The sequence below is a fragment of the Miscanthus floridulus genome, chromosome 6 (genome assembly GCF_019320115.1).
Source record: "Miscanthus floridulus cultivar M001 chromosome 6, ASM1932011v1, whole genome shotgun sequence".
Classification (NCBI taxonomy): Eukaryota; Viridiplantae; Streptophyta; class Magnoliopsida; order Poales; family Poaceae; genus Miscanthus; species Miscanthus floridulus.
The window spans coordinates 51,894,326-51,909,490 of NC_089585.1; positions in this window are offsets into that span (position 1 = coordinate 51,894,326).

Genomic DNA, 15,165 nt, shown 5'->3' on the forward strand with positions numbered 1-15,165 from the left:
ACCATTATTAATCAATCATCACAACTAATTACACAGTAGCAAAGATCAAGCATTACTCCAAACAATGAAATGAAAGTTGAACAATTTTTACTTATGAAAATTTATTTAATAATTCAACAAAAACTGAACTTAATAACTTTATTTCAGGGACAGTCAAAATGGCTGTGAAATTCAGTATTAAATCCAACTTTTGAGCTGAAATTTAAACATATTTGATTTGAAAACATTTCCCAACTTTACTTCTATGTTTAAGAGCATATTTTAAATGACAAGGTTTATTTTCACAAAATTTTAATTGTTTAAGCAAATTTACATATATAAATTCACAAAGAACATTAAATGATGTTTATTAACATTTCATGGATCACTTGAAGCATATCACAACCAACTTTGTCATGTCTATAACTTAAACATGAAATGCATTAGTGACTTAATATTTGATGATTATGCATGATGATGCTCATGATCAAACTTTTAATGGCATTTAACATCTAGGATGTTACACGGACCTTAGCAGCTCCCGGTATACATGGTTTAAACTTTGGCGTAGCTGACAGTTGATTAATTATCATTAGCATGGCCTGGTGGCTTGAATAATATAATCCGATCGATGTGGCACTTTACCTCCAATGATCTCTCTAATCGATTATTAGCGGCCTTGCAATAATTATATGCTTCGTCAGTTTCGTCCCCTCTATTTCAGAATGTATGCTGCTCTATTTTTTTTAGTTTAAACAACTTCTCTATTCTGAATAACTTTGATCGAGTTTACATTAAAAATAGTATACAATCTTTGTCGAATTTTTTCTGAATTAATTTCACTAATTTCGTTACAATCAGTCAAAGTTAAAGAAATTCGACTTACTAAAAAGCTAAAATGACTTGCATACGTTTTGGAGAGCTCTCGCACCGAGTGTATTACAAATGTAGACGCTGTATGGTTGGAAGATTGAGAAGTTGCGTGGGTAGGCAACCTCTCCTAGACGTTGGATTTTATCAACCCGAGGTAGAGATGTCTGTCTGGCTATTTCTATACCTCTCCAAATAGTCTTGTAGTCTCTCCACACTAAAAATTGATTCAATTATAGCTTTCTGTTAAGTCAATATATCCCAATTTTAACGCATGTATGAAAATATTATTATTTATAACACTCATTAACTATACTTAGATTCATCATGAGAGTTCCGTAGCATATCTACCTACAGTCATAAATGTTAATAATATTCTTCATAAATTTACTGAAGCTGGAGAAATTTGACTCAGTCTAAATCCAGAACTACATCTGGACGGAGGTAGTAACTTATATTATATTATATAGAATAGAATGGAATATCTATTTCCGCAAAAAAAAAAAATTGTGTTCGTTGAGCAAAGATTAGCTTGCGACGTTGTTGTAGTTGCACCAAACTAATTATGCTCCATCATTCAGCTCCGCTTAATTAAAAGTCCCAGCAGGGAAGAAGTATGCACACAGCATTTGCGCCGTATGGGCGCGCGGCGGCAGGCGGTGCAAACGATACGCGGCTCGGCGGCTGGAGTAGGTCAGGTAGGACACTCATCTTCTCACTCCTACAGGCCACAGGGCTGGACACCCAAAGTCTAGTACATCTATTGATGACGATGATAAACGGCGGCATGAAAAAGTTGGTGCGGGGACGGATGACCCAGATCGAGCAGGACAACAGATTACGGAGGAGATAGTATGGCCGCAGCCCGAGCGGCGTTGGCCGGGGACACGGAACGGAAGAAGCTGGGACTGGGAGCGAGTTGCGTCCGCGGCTGCGGTTTGCTCTACGTCTAGTCCTCTATCTACGCGTATGCCCAAGTCGGAACACAACCCCGGCAATAGTCAAAACCTAACGTCCTTTTCGATCGAGTTGGTCCCAACTCCGAGCCGTCCGCTTCCCAAAGCTTAGCTGTGTTCCATTCCATGAGTTTGTAACGTCCTCTTGGTCAGTCGCTAATAAACGCAACTGCTACAAAAACAATTCTCTGCCTTCAGTCTTCAGAGGAGAACAACGGACTCAACCTGCAGCGTGTTGTTATTTATTTAGGCTTTTCCCTTTAATCTATGCTATACAGTATGCTCCTACTCTACTAGTGGCTCGTTTGGTTCCAGCTAATAACCTCCAGTTTCGCCACTGCACCATCAGCTTCAGAATGTGCGTTATCAGCCGCAGCCTGGACAATTGGATATATCCTTTTCTTTAACTCGGAGGCCCTGTTTGTTGAACAATATTTTTTCTCTTACAACAAATTAGCATAAATCAAATTTTAACGAAACGAATAGGGCCATGCCTACTGGCATCATCTCCTTATTATGGAGCATACTGGTGTGTTTGGTTGTGTGGCTAAATCCCAACCAGGCTTCAAGAAGCCACCATCGCGCTATTTGGTTGCCTGTTTTGAGTCTGAAGCCAAGCTCCAGGAAGCCACCCACCATCCTTTAGGCAGGCTCCAGAAAAACACAGGATTCTATCGTTCTTTTGGAGCCAGGCTTGGCCTGGCACCGGCGCCCGTTCTCTTCACCTCCGGTCTCACCGGCGCGTTCACCGCGACAGAACCAGCGGCGGTGGCCGTGCTCCCCTCTACCTGCGACAGCGTGGATCCGCTCCTTCGTCCGGCGGCCGCGTGCACCCGCAGATCCCGAGCGACGTCAGACCCTCCTGCTCTGCTCGTGGTTCGCGCACGCCCAGCAATGGTGCTCCCGCCGCTGCTTCGCCTCCTCCTCCTCCCATCTCCTCCCAGCAATGGTGCTCAGGCCGCTTCCACCCCGCCCTCGCGCCGAGCCCGATCTCTCACGCGCCCGAGCTCGATCTCGACGAGACCGTTTCCCCCTGTCCCTCAAGAGAAAATTAGAAATTTGCCCTCATGGTAGGTGGGTTTCACCAAAATGCCATCAAGTTTGTGGGTTTAGCTAAAATGCCTTTATGAAACGAGTCCAATACGTTATAATGCCATTTTAAGATTTAAGTTCACTTTTAATATTTTTTCACCTAAAATTTTAGCCTGAACTGACCATTTTACCCCTGAGCTCATTCACCCGTCATCTACAGTACACCGGTAAAAATATCTCCTCTCCCCCCCTCGTCACTTCTCTTCCCCTCCCTCCCTCCCTCTTCCTCTCTCCCGTTCTCTCTCCGTCTCGACCGGTGTCCCCAGCTGGCAGCGCGCCCCAGCGGCCACGCCTCCGGCGGGCTGCGCCCGGTGGGGCACGCGCTCCGGTGGCCACACCCTGCGCGGCCGCACCCCATCTCTACCCCGCCGAACGCGCCCTATCTCGTGTCCCCGGTAACCGCGCCCCTGGCGACCGCGCCCCCCGGCGAGCCACGCTCCGACGGCCGTGCCCTCGGCAGTCTGCACCCCGGCGAACTGCGCTCCCATCGGCCGTGACCCCGATGTCCGCGCCAGGATTCAAGAGATTGTGATTTTATTTTCGCAGCTCTGCGTTCTTGTGTTTTCTGTGTTTTTCTCTTCTCCTATTCGTCCTTCAATTGGTCGATTTAAGGGCGTTTTTGTTCGTTCTTTTTTAGTCGATTCGAGCAAGGATATGTGCTGATCAAATACCCCAAGTGATTCAACTAATTTGGTACGAGCTCGTAGATTGATCCAATTTTCGGTTTAGGGTGAAAACCCCCGTTCTTGCCCTAAATCTTGCATTTCCTAGAGTTTAAGCTGAAATTAGGCGATGATTTCTTAGAGTATGCTCACCAACTCCCTTGTGATGGTCTGTGCAATGTTTGGGAGCGATTCGTTTTGATTTCGACCGGTTTCGTCGATTTTTGTGCTTGCCTCTTATCTGTTCGTGCGCTCATATTCGTTCTGTTCTTGCGTTCGAACTCCAGATGGCCACATCGGTGTGGGCTTCGTTGGTCACCAATGCAGTCAGGCTCAACGCCTAGCAGTGCCCCGCCGAAGCCTCTGTAGCTGCTTTGAGCGCCCCTCCGTCGTGCCCCTGCAGCCGCGTTAGGCAGAGTGCCGACCGGTGGCTTCTTTGCGTTCGTCGGTCTCCTGTGTTCCGGCCCCGAGCAAACCAACACAGCAGCATGCTCGCCCTTGGTGAGTTGGTGCGCTGCTCGTCGAGCCGGAGCCCAGCACTCAGCGCACCAGCACCGTGCGTGCTTGCACCGAGCTGTGCTCGCTCCTGGGCTCCTGGGCTTTCTGGCCGTGCATGGCCTTCTTGGTTCCTATGCTTGCGTTCGTTCAACGGCAGGGTGGAGAGCAGCCCCTCCGTTGTTGTGCGTAAATTTCTGACGAACGGCGGTGGCTGGCGTCGGGCTCCCGTCCGAACACCGGTCGAGACGGAGAACTTGCCGTGACCGTGAGAAGTAGAGCGGATAATGTAGAAGGAGACAGGGGTAAAACGGTCACGTCTGGTCAGAAAGATGGGCTTAGAAATTTATAAAGTTGGAAAAAACATGAAATTGCAAAATAGCATGAAACACAGTTTTTATAAGGGTATTCTATCAAAGTCTACAAACTTAAGGACATTTTAGTGAAACTCACTCCCCGTAAGGGCAAAATTCCGATTTTCTCATCCCAAACCACTCCGATCCCAATCTCATATCCGGCGAACGCGTGCTGCGGCCATGCGCAGTTTCTGAGAGAGGAGCGAGCACAACGACGCCACCGGCCATGGACGAGGGCTACGCCAACCTCCCCACTAGCCACCTCCTCGGCTCCGTCCCCGTATCGATGCAATCCCGCATCGGCCACTACTTCCAGGTATGGGTGCTCACCGTGCTGCTCACCGTCAGTTGCCGGAGTCTGGATGCGTGCTGCTCACCGTCAGTTGCTCACCGTGCTGCTCACCTTCACCGTGCTGCTCGTTGGGGGTGCTGGCCGTGCTCGTTGGATCTCACCGTGCACCCATTTCCTGCTCTGCTCATTGGATGCTCTATTCGTTGGATGCTCACTGCCCCACCAGGTGTTCGACCAAATTTCTCAATAGAGGTAAACTTACGGTTTTAGAGAAGAGACGATCGAAACAAACCAGCCAACCAAACATACTCTGAGGCTAGCCAGACTAACATAGTATAGATAATCAAACAACCAGGAGTCTTGGTAAGAGCAGACTAAGGCTGTCCAAGTTAGAATTCTAGCCAGGCTAAAAGTTAAACATGAAACCAAACACACCCTACATGCTCTGCCCTCTAGCAAGCAGTTTTTTTTACCCCAATTTTGTTGTGGTCACTGTGTCCAATTTGAAAGCTCAATATGGGAAAAAAAAGATTCAACCAATGTCCGTTGCAGCAGTAACTTCGATTAACAAAAGGCTTGAAAGCTCAATATGAAAAAAAAAAAAAGAGATTCAACCAATGTCCGTTGCAGCAGTAACTTCGATTAACAAAAGGCAAAGTGCGATGGGACCGGCCTGTATATTTAACGACGCCGATGAACGCTAAACTAACCTGCAAAAAACAAAAAACGGGACTAATCTGGGATTGGCAGTGATAAATCGACAGACCCGATCCAACGTTCGCTTGCCTTGCTTGCATACGCGTGCAGGGGAATCACGCCAGTCTCTTTCGTGCGCCCACTTTGGCACTCTGAAATTGGTGATCCGAAGTGCCCGTTTAGTTTCTAAAATTTTACAAAAATTTTCAAGATTTTTCGTCACATCGAATCTTTGGACATATGCATGAAGTATTAAATATAAATAAAAAATAAAACTAATTACACAGTTTAGACGAAATTCACGAGACGAATCTTTTAAGCCTAATTAGACTATGATTGGACACTAATTGCTAAATAATAACGAAAGTGCTACGGTATCATTTCCCAAAATATTTCGCCAACTAAACAATGTGCCAAGCACAAACGAACAGGCTCCGTTTCCGTGAGCTGCGGCGATCCCTTGGCCCATCGACGGTGCCAGACAGATCCTTCTCGGTTGCAACGCCATCAATCTCTGCTGCTCTGCCACAGACTGCGCGCTCTGCGGACTCTTGTCAGCGACCTGTAGCTAAATCCAGGCCTCTGCATTTTCAGCCTGTTCGCTTATTGATTTCAGCCAGTCAAAACCAGCCAGCTAGTAGTATTTTTCTCTCATAATAAACCAGCACTAGCCAGCCCAAACCAGCCCAGAAACCAACCAGCGAACAGACCGTTTCTCTTTTCCATTCCAGTAGTAAAATCGAGCGATGGGCCCGGACGGGAGCTTCCATATACATTAGGACCCGTTTGGAGGAGCTCCTGAGGCTCCGGCTCCGGTACTGTTCGTGCACTGTAGCACGGAGCCGGCGAAGCTCGAAATTGTGGCTTCGCCGGCTCCTCCTCTTTTCGGTTTCTTTTCAGTTCATTTTGTGTCTCGATTTTCGAAACGGTTTCTGCTACAGTGTTGGTACAGTACTCGAGGCGAGGAGCCGGAGCCGCCAGGAGCAGAGCCAAACGGGTCCTTAGTACCGAACGTCCCGTTCGTTGGATTTATTTGACTTACCGGACGTACTTTTTCGGTTAATAAACAGTAATTTTCTCTAAAGTTAAATCAGTCCACGGTACTTTTAGCCATAACTTACCAGCCAAACAAGCCTAAACGAATAGAACGTCGTCTGCTCGCGCATTGCTCACAGAGACCAGCAGTTAACGTTTTTTTTTCACATTTCATTTCATGGAACACAAAATTGATCCTAATAAACGTCTTACCCTGTATATCTAGGCACCGGATCACGGATATTTTGAGCACCCCATGTGTCATGTATATATGTCGCATGTGCACCGGCACAAGACCAAGCGCAGTTGAAACATACAATTTGATGGACGTGGAGAGAAATCTGAACTTTGTAATCTAGAGAGAGAGAGAGGGGGGGATGGCTCTTCTCAAAATAGATTGAGTGCTATAGTAGTTCCAACAACTTCAAGTACGTTTTGTGAAAAGCTATGATCTGCACTGAAGTTCCAGAAACAAGAGCCTTAGGCAACCACGCTTCCACACGGTCCATCATAGTAAACTGTTTGTATTCTAATGAGAGGAAAAAAACTGTAAGCCAGAAGCAATGACTTGTTAGCTCACATTAAAGCATACGGGATATTATGCTCACAAAAACTTGGGGGAAAAGGGCACCGAGCAAATAATTGAAAATTTCACATAAAAGCTCAACTTTTTCCTAACAATTCAAAACATTTTAGATCATTTACACGTATAGTATGTGCACTTCGTTCAATGATGTCCACTCGATTACATACAAACGTGCCTTGTTTTAGGGACAATTCTTTGCACAAAAAAATGACATGGTTCCCGCACTTCCACCATTTCAACTAAAAGATGTCTAACCAAAGCATCTCCCAACTATCTAAAATTCATTGGTTTAATACTCCAATTAAGATTAGTATGACAGATGTGGTTTGAGAGGTGCTATTATAACTATTAAAACTCAATTTCAGAGTTAAGGAGGTTGTAAGGCTTATAGTCATCCACGGATACTCATGTTGTGAAAAACAGTGGTTTTATGCGCCATGGCAGTATGTTTTATAACATCACTTAAGAAATTCGTTTAGTGCATTATTGTAAACCATCTGAAAATGAATAGTGCTAGTCGCAATAAATTTCGTACTTTCTTCCTTCTGCTCTTAAGATTTTGGTTCTTATTTCATCTGACACATAAATCTACTTCTTAAAAAGATCAATCCTCTATATTGCGGTTAGCAAACGACAGAAGAACTTCGGCAAGCTATAAACAAAATAGCAGAATTTCACTATCTTGTACAAGAACTGCAATGGTCCAGTTTCAATAGATAAGGGCAAGGACAATGAAATGGAGAAAAGAGTAATGGTAAAATTTTAGCTGCACGCACACCTTTTTCACCGTTCAAGTTTGCTCATCAGATCTTCAAGTCGTGGCAGTTCCTGTAATATGTCATTCCAGTTTGGCATACCCTATAACAAATATCACATGTACATAGTCAGTTATTATTATTTCTACTATTATGGTATATTAGATTCAATGTCATTTGGACCCTCTTTGTCTGGTTCAACTATGGAATTATATTCCCCTACTTCAGTACTTCTATTACATATACAAAACCAAGTAATAAATTTCTTTGTACCAAAGTGAAACTGAGAACAGAGAATAATTACTATTCCAGATCTTCTGACACGACCATCCAGACGAAGGATTATGTAGACATCCTCACCAGGAGTGACACCTTCGGACTCTTGCTGATCCCGTATCCAACTGAACCATAATAAGTATGAGTAGATGTCAAAACTCAGGATAGTAAATTACCACATTCAAGCATCTAGAACCATGCTAACAATAACAGAAAAGGAACAAGACTGCACTTGAAGTATTTCTGTAGCAGCCCGTAGAGAAAAAAAAATGTAAGGGTACAGACTAGAAAAGGGAGTTAAACAAGTATATATATCTTGAAATTTAGAAAAAACTATGGTATCTTTCAGTGTCAAACTCTCCAAACTTGAGACAGATTATTTCTTACCTTAGGTCCTATCAATATGTGGATCCAGTAGAAGGGATAGATGACATATCAGAACCTAAACATATGGATATGTTTTTTCTGCAGTCATACCTATGGCCTATGGGAGGAGAAACAAAGGACACCGTATCTTTTCAATATTTTGTGGTTTTACAGCTAACAATGTCCATTGTAATGCTGCATTGGCCCAAAAAAACCCTACTTCTTTACCTGAGTGGGCGATATGGCTTTCAAGTTTCAAGTATGGTGTGTGCTATAGAGGGGAAGATCGGAATCCTTGACTTGTAGGGTGGATTGTAAGTTTATATATCTGTCTAATAATTTCCCTTTTTGTTCTGCTACACAATCTATGTACCTTAATTATGTTATTGTTCTATGTTAGAAATAAAAAAATGTATTTGTGAAAAACAGTCTTGCTACTTATTGAAGTTAGATATACAGTATAGGACAAACTGCATATACATCAAAGGAAATGCACCTTTCCCATTGTTCAGGGGAGACAATATCAGCCTTAAATCGAACCTCAGACTTCAACCGTGACTTTGCTGCAATAGATTCAGTACGCTTTTCAAAGTCACCCTGTCAAAATCAACATTGCATTAAACTATGGACCAATTTTTTGGTAAAACACACACAAACTAAAGCAGGTGAGGTTTTTGGTATTTAGCCAATATGTAAGGTTGGTCTAACCCCAACAGAAGGAACTGATGCAGCAGCTCTTCTTGTACCAAAACCCCTTGGTTTGGTTTGGTCTTTCTGAGAAGCACCAAAGATCACAGGAATTAGAAGAACGCCTCGTTTGAGCAGTTCAGTCCGGTACCTCTCAGCTCTTTGCAATGCCCGAGTAACAGATGCTTTTGAACCTGCCAATATCACCTAAAATACGCCTCAAATGAAAAGTGACTGAATAAAGATTTCAGAAATAAATGAGAAAAAGAAATTAATTTCAGCAGTGGACATTAAAAATGAAGACAGTTATACTAACAGGCCTAGTGACGTCCCGGAGTTGAACAAGTTCAATAATGCGATTGGTTGACAGGCGCACAGGTAATCTTGAAAGGTTTTCGTTACGAGAAATTTGTGTGATCTGCTTCTCTTCTTTCTTGTTTTCCCAGAAATACAAAGCTACCAGCACAACAATACCTGCGGCATACTGATTCAAAAGTTTAATTATTTTAGTTTAATTGAAAGTGTGAGACAGATAGCATAAACTTGATACTCTAATCAGGATCAATGAAATAGTAAAATATAAGGGGTACATTTATTTACTTGTGGAAGTTGCTGTTGAAGCATCCCACAAAGAAATAGCTATTCAAGATATTTCGACATAAGAAAACATAGTTGCCATGTCACAGTGGAGCAAAAAAAGACATGTGGCCTGACTGTTTAACTCCATGCGACCATGCAAGAACTATCTTTCAGGGCATGAAGCATGCCAATTTACCTCCAATATTGATGACAGCATTTCCAGCAGTTTCCAGAAGATCAGGGGCGCCATCACCCCCTCGAACAGCTAGGTACAAGTCGGGGAATGGTAAAGAATGTTGAAATTCCAGCTGCTGCTGTCAAAGCTACATAGAAGAATCTTCGGACACCACGAAATGGAGCTTGTACTTCACTGATGAGTTTCAGGTCTCTTCGGAAACCAAAACCAATATCTTCTCCACCACGCAAAGCCTGAGATGAAGTTACAAGATATAGAAGATCTTATGGTGGACATTAAATTGGTCAAAATCAGAACTCAAATCGCCCAATCTTTGACTATGATCTGCAGATTACTTCTTCTCCAGCATGCAGTAATGCAGTGAAGTTCAAAGTCACAAACCTCTTCTTGAAGTTCCTTGAATTCTGGTGATGCTCTGAATGGCGCCAAGTCTGGATCGTTAAGTATGGTACCAAATTTGAGATTGTAGTCTCACAAAGCTTCCCTTAAACATTCTGCAGCTTTTTTGCTTTCTTCTCTGGTCCAAACAGATGCAGAAATTAAATGAACAATTAAAAAAAAAACTTAAAGTGTTCTGATGGTGGAACAAGAGATTCCAAATGACTCCATAAAAAATCTCTATTAAAGACCTTGAGTTCTGGCTCTTGTAGTTTTGTTAATGGTTTTTAGTATTTATTTATAGTTTGTCACCTAGATACATTAATTTGAAGCATTACAACACATGATCTCACTGACAAATAGATAAAACTTCTGATGAGTAGCCTAAATAAGCATGGTGCATGCATAGTGCAAATCCAAGTCCAGTGACCTCAGGAAAGTGTCCTCACCTATACGAATGGCAGCATGCCTTATTATACAGCGCTGCTTGGGCCTCAATAGGTGTTGGATTCATCTCTAAGGCATTCTCAAATTGTTCAAGAGCATCCTTCACCTAAACAAGTGCAAATAACAGAATGCATGTGATGATTGTAGACGCCCCTTCAATGATCGATAAAAAAGTGAACCAATGAAGACTGTGCTCAAACGTGCAGCCTCTTGAATGAGCCCTATGGAATCTTAAATGCATCTAGCAGTATAATCACAACACTACTGGCTTTTATGTTTACCAAATTACTGATTCTTTATTCACTAGTGTACTAAGTCCAGCTTAATGCCAGCCAAACACCAAGGCACTGACTGCCAATAGTTTTCAAGTTGGAGACTGTCATATCTGCCAATACATTTTATCCTAAGGCAGGCCAATAGTGAAATCAATCAATACTACCAAGAATCACTTACTTTCTTGCTTAAAAACCAATCACTTACTTTGGTTCCACCGTTTCCTTAATAAAGGTACATGGTAAAACACTTGTTCGATGCAATAAAGAAGGCACACCTATTAAGCTGGTAGGATTGCGGATCCTACCAGCTATGGTTCGGAGGTTGTAGGGATGGTTGATCGGAGGACGGAAACAGGAACGACGCTGGGGCGCCGTGTTCACGATCTAGAGGAAGGAGGAGGAGGCTAGGGCTGTTATGAGTCTCCCGGCTCCCTAAGGGAAGCCGAGCAGATTGATTGCTCTTGCTTAATTGTTTCAATTCCTTACAATAGCTATATATAGCAAATAATGAAAATACTAATGGGCCTTGCGCCCCCCCCCCCCTAATTCCTCCTGCGCCTAACTAGCCACTAGTGGGCTTCTGCCTTCGTGCATATGACCGACCGGTCATAACATCTCTCCCCGCCTGCTGAAACAGCTCGTCCTCGAGCTGGAAGTCTGGAAACTGCTCACGGAATTCCTGGAGAGGCTCCCAAGTTGCGTCATCTGCGGGCAACCCACGCCACTCAATGAGGACGCGCCAGATGCCCCGGCGCTGTTCAGCCCGGAGGGCACGCGCCGGCGCTGGGAGCAGACGCCCATCGAGGACTGGAGGGAGTGATGCTGATGTCGTTGGAGTATCGCCCCGGTGACGCTTGAGCAACCCCACATGAAAGACGTTGTGGATGCGGGCGCCCTCTGGAAGCTGTAGACGATAGGCGACACGGCCGATGCGCTCCTGCACCTGGAACGGCCCTGCATAGCGTGGTCCCAACTTGTGCTTCGCCCGTGGATCAAGAGACTGAGCAGTCCTGTGCAACAGACGCAGCCACACCCAGTTGCCCACCGCGAACTCCACGTCACGGTGGCCGGCGTCGTAGTATTTCTTGGACAGCTGCTGGGCTTGAAGTAGACGTTGACGAACCTCGGCGAGAATCTCATCACGGCTGCGTAGAAGAGTGTCAGCCGCAACCGTCCAGGCCGTCTCGGGCTTGTATGGCAGGATTGGCGGCGGAAGACGGCCGTAGACGACCTCGAACGGGGTGGCACGCAGGGCGGTATGGAACGCAGTGTTGTAACAGTATTCCGCCCAAGCGAGCCAATCGACCCACGCCCGAGGGCGATCCCCTGTGACGCACCGCGGGTACATGGCGATGACCTTGTTCACCACCTCGGATTGGCCATCAGTCTGCGGGTGAAAAGCCGTACTCATGCGCAGCTTGACGCCCACCATCCGGAACAAGTCGCGCCACACGTTTCCAGTAAACACGGGGTCCCGGTCACTGACGATGGACGCCGAAAACCCGTGCAACCGAACGATGTTGTCGAAGAAGGCCCGTGCGATGGAGGCGGCAATGTAGGGGTGGCCGAGCGCTATAAAATGCGCGTACTTGGAGAAGCGATCGACCACCGTGAGAATGACCGACTTGCCGCCCACCTTTGGGAGGCCCTCGATGAAATCCATGGAGATATCTGCCCACACCTGGGACAGCACCTCCAGCGGCTGCAGTAGACCTGCCGGCTGCAATGTCTCCATCTTGTTGCGCTGGCACGTCGTACAATTGCGCACCCAGTCTTGGACAAGCGCGCGGTCTCCTGGAATGTAGAAGTCGGCGCGTAGACGATGGAGGGTCTTCTGGACACCCTCGTGGCCCGTCGAGTGAGCCAGGGAGAGCGCCTGGTGATGTAGGTCATCGTGGTCGGGGACGTACAACCGGCTGCCATGGAGCAGCAGGCCCTCCTCCATGCGCCAGGGACCTGGCAGGTCACCGGCCTCCAGTCGCGCGCGAAACTGCTGCGCGTCTACTACTGTGATGGTGGCACGGCGGATGTCGTTGACGAAGGCAAACGAGGGTCCCGAGCGAGCACAAAAGGTTGCGCCAGCCTCGCTGTCCGGATCAGCGTCGCGGCGAGAGAGAGTGTTGGCGACGGTGTTGAGGCGACCTGGCCTGTATTCGACGGTGAAGTCGAAGCCGAACAACTTGCTGATCCACTGGTGCTGGGGAATGGTGGAGAGACGCTGATCCAAAAGATACTTCAAACTGTAATGGTCAGTGCGAATAAGAAAATGACGCCCCCATAAATATGGACGCCAGTGGCGCACCGCCTGCACAAGACCGATTAGCTCCCGCTCATAGGCCACCAACTTGAGATGTCGTGCGGCGAACTGCCGGCTGAAGAAAGCGAGGGGGTCGGCGGCCTGGTGCAGGACGGCGCCGAAACCCGCGCCTGATGCGTCGCAGTCCACCATGAATAATTTGTTGAAATCGGGCATCTAGAGGACGGGCCTCGTGGTGAGGGCGTGCTTGAGCGCCTGGAAGGCCTCGTCAGCCTCGGCGTCCTAGGTGAACACGTCTCGCCGCAAGAGACGCGTTAGGGGCGCGGCGATGAGGCCAAATTCCCTAATGAATTTTTGGTAATAGCCCGCCAGGCCCAGAAAGCCCCGAAGGCCCCTGACAGAGCGCGGCGCCGGCCAGGCTGCGATGGCCGCCACCTTGTCGGTGTCCATGGCGACACCGTCCTTGGAAATCACGTGGCCCAAGTAAGCCACAGACGTCGCCCCGAACGAGCACTTGGAGCGCTTAAGGTGGAGATGATGCGCCCGAAGCTCGCTGAGGACGGTGGCGATGTGCTGAAGGTGTTCCGCCCAGGACAAACTGTAGATCAGAATGTTGTCAAAAAAGACCAGCACAAACCGTCGTAGATACGGGCAAAGGACGTCGTTCATCAGCGCCTGGAATGTGGCCGGTGCGTTGGAGAGGCCGAACGGCATCACCAGGAACTCATAGTGGCTGTGGTGGGTGCGGAACGCCGTCTTGGTGATGTCGTCAACGTGCATCCGCATCTGGTGGTAGCCCGAGCGTAGATCGAGCTTGGTGAAGAAGCGAGCCCCATGTAGCTCGTCCAGCAACTCATCCACCACCGGGATGGGGAACTTGTCCTTCGAGGTCTTGGCGTTGAGGGAGCGGTAGTCGATGCAGAAGCGCCAGGACTTGTCCACCTTGCGGACGAGGAGCACTAGGGCTGAAAACGGCGAAGTGCTCGGACGGATGATGCCTTGGGCGAGCATGGCCTCGCACTGATGTTCTAGCTCATCCTTCTGGAGCTGGGGGTAGCGATACGGTCGGACGGCCACCGGCGCCATGTCGGGTAGCAGGTGAATGCGGTGGTCGTATGGCCGGGCCGGTGGAAGACCACGTGGCTCGTCGAAGATGGCGTTGTGCTGCTGTAGGAGGCGGTCCAACAGTGGCTGTTGATTGTCATTGGAGACAGCCGCTGCCTGGACAGTCCCATCAGGCCCGCCCATGCCCATCTAGAGGATACGATGGTCGTGGTGGGAGAACGACATCGTCTTGGCCGCCAAGTCCCACAAGATAGGACCGAGCGTCTTCAGGTAGTCGTAGCCGAGGATGAGGTCGAAACCGCCAAGGTCGAGGCCGACACAGGTGATGAGGAAGTCCTCGCCCTCAATGTGAATGGGGACCTCGCGGGCGATCCCTTCGCATCGTAGGCGGTCGTCGTTGGCCACCGTAACCCACAACTGGTCGCCCCCCATAGGAGAGAGACCCAAGCGGCGCATAGCATCGCCTCGGAGGAAGTTATGGGTAGAGCCAGTGTCGAGAAGGGCCACCAGGTGCTCCCCCTTTCACCTCCACCGGCAGTAACATCGTGTTCTCCATCATGATACCTGCCAAGGCATGCAAGGAGACGACGAAGGCGTTAGCATCTGGCTGCTCCTGGGTGGCCAGCTCCTCCGCCTGTACCGCAGCAACCGCGGCACCGTCCTCGATCGGTGCTGCCTCGTCCACGATGCAGTCGTCAGCGGTGATGTAGAGGAGTCGGTGGCATACGTGACCGGGGGCATAGGCCTCGTCATAGTTGAAGCAGAGCCCCCGGCGTCGGCGCTCCGCCTGCTCTGCTAGTGTCAGGCGGTGGAACACGCGACCCTCGGGCGGCGCGTTGGCCGCAGCGGCCCCTTGGCCTCCTGG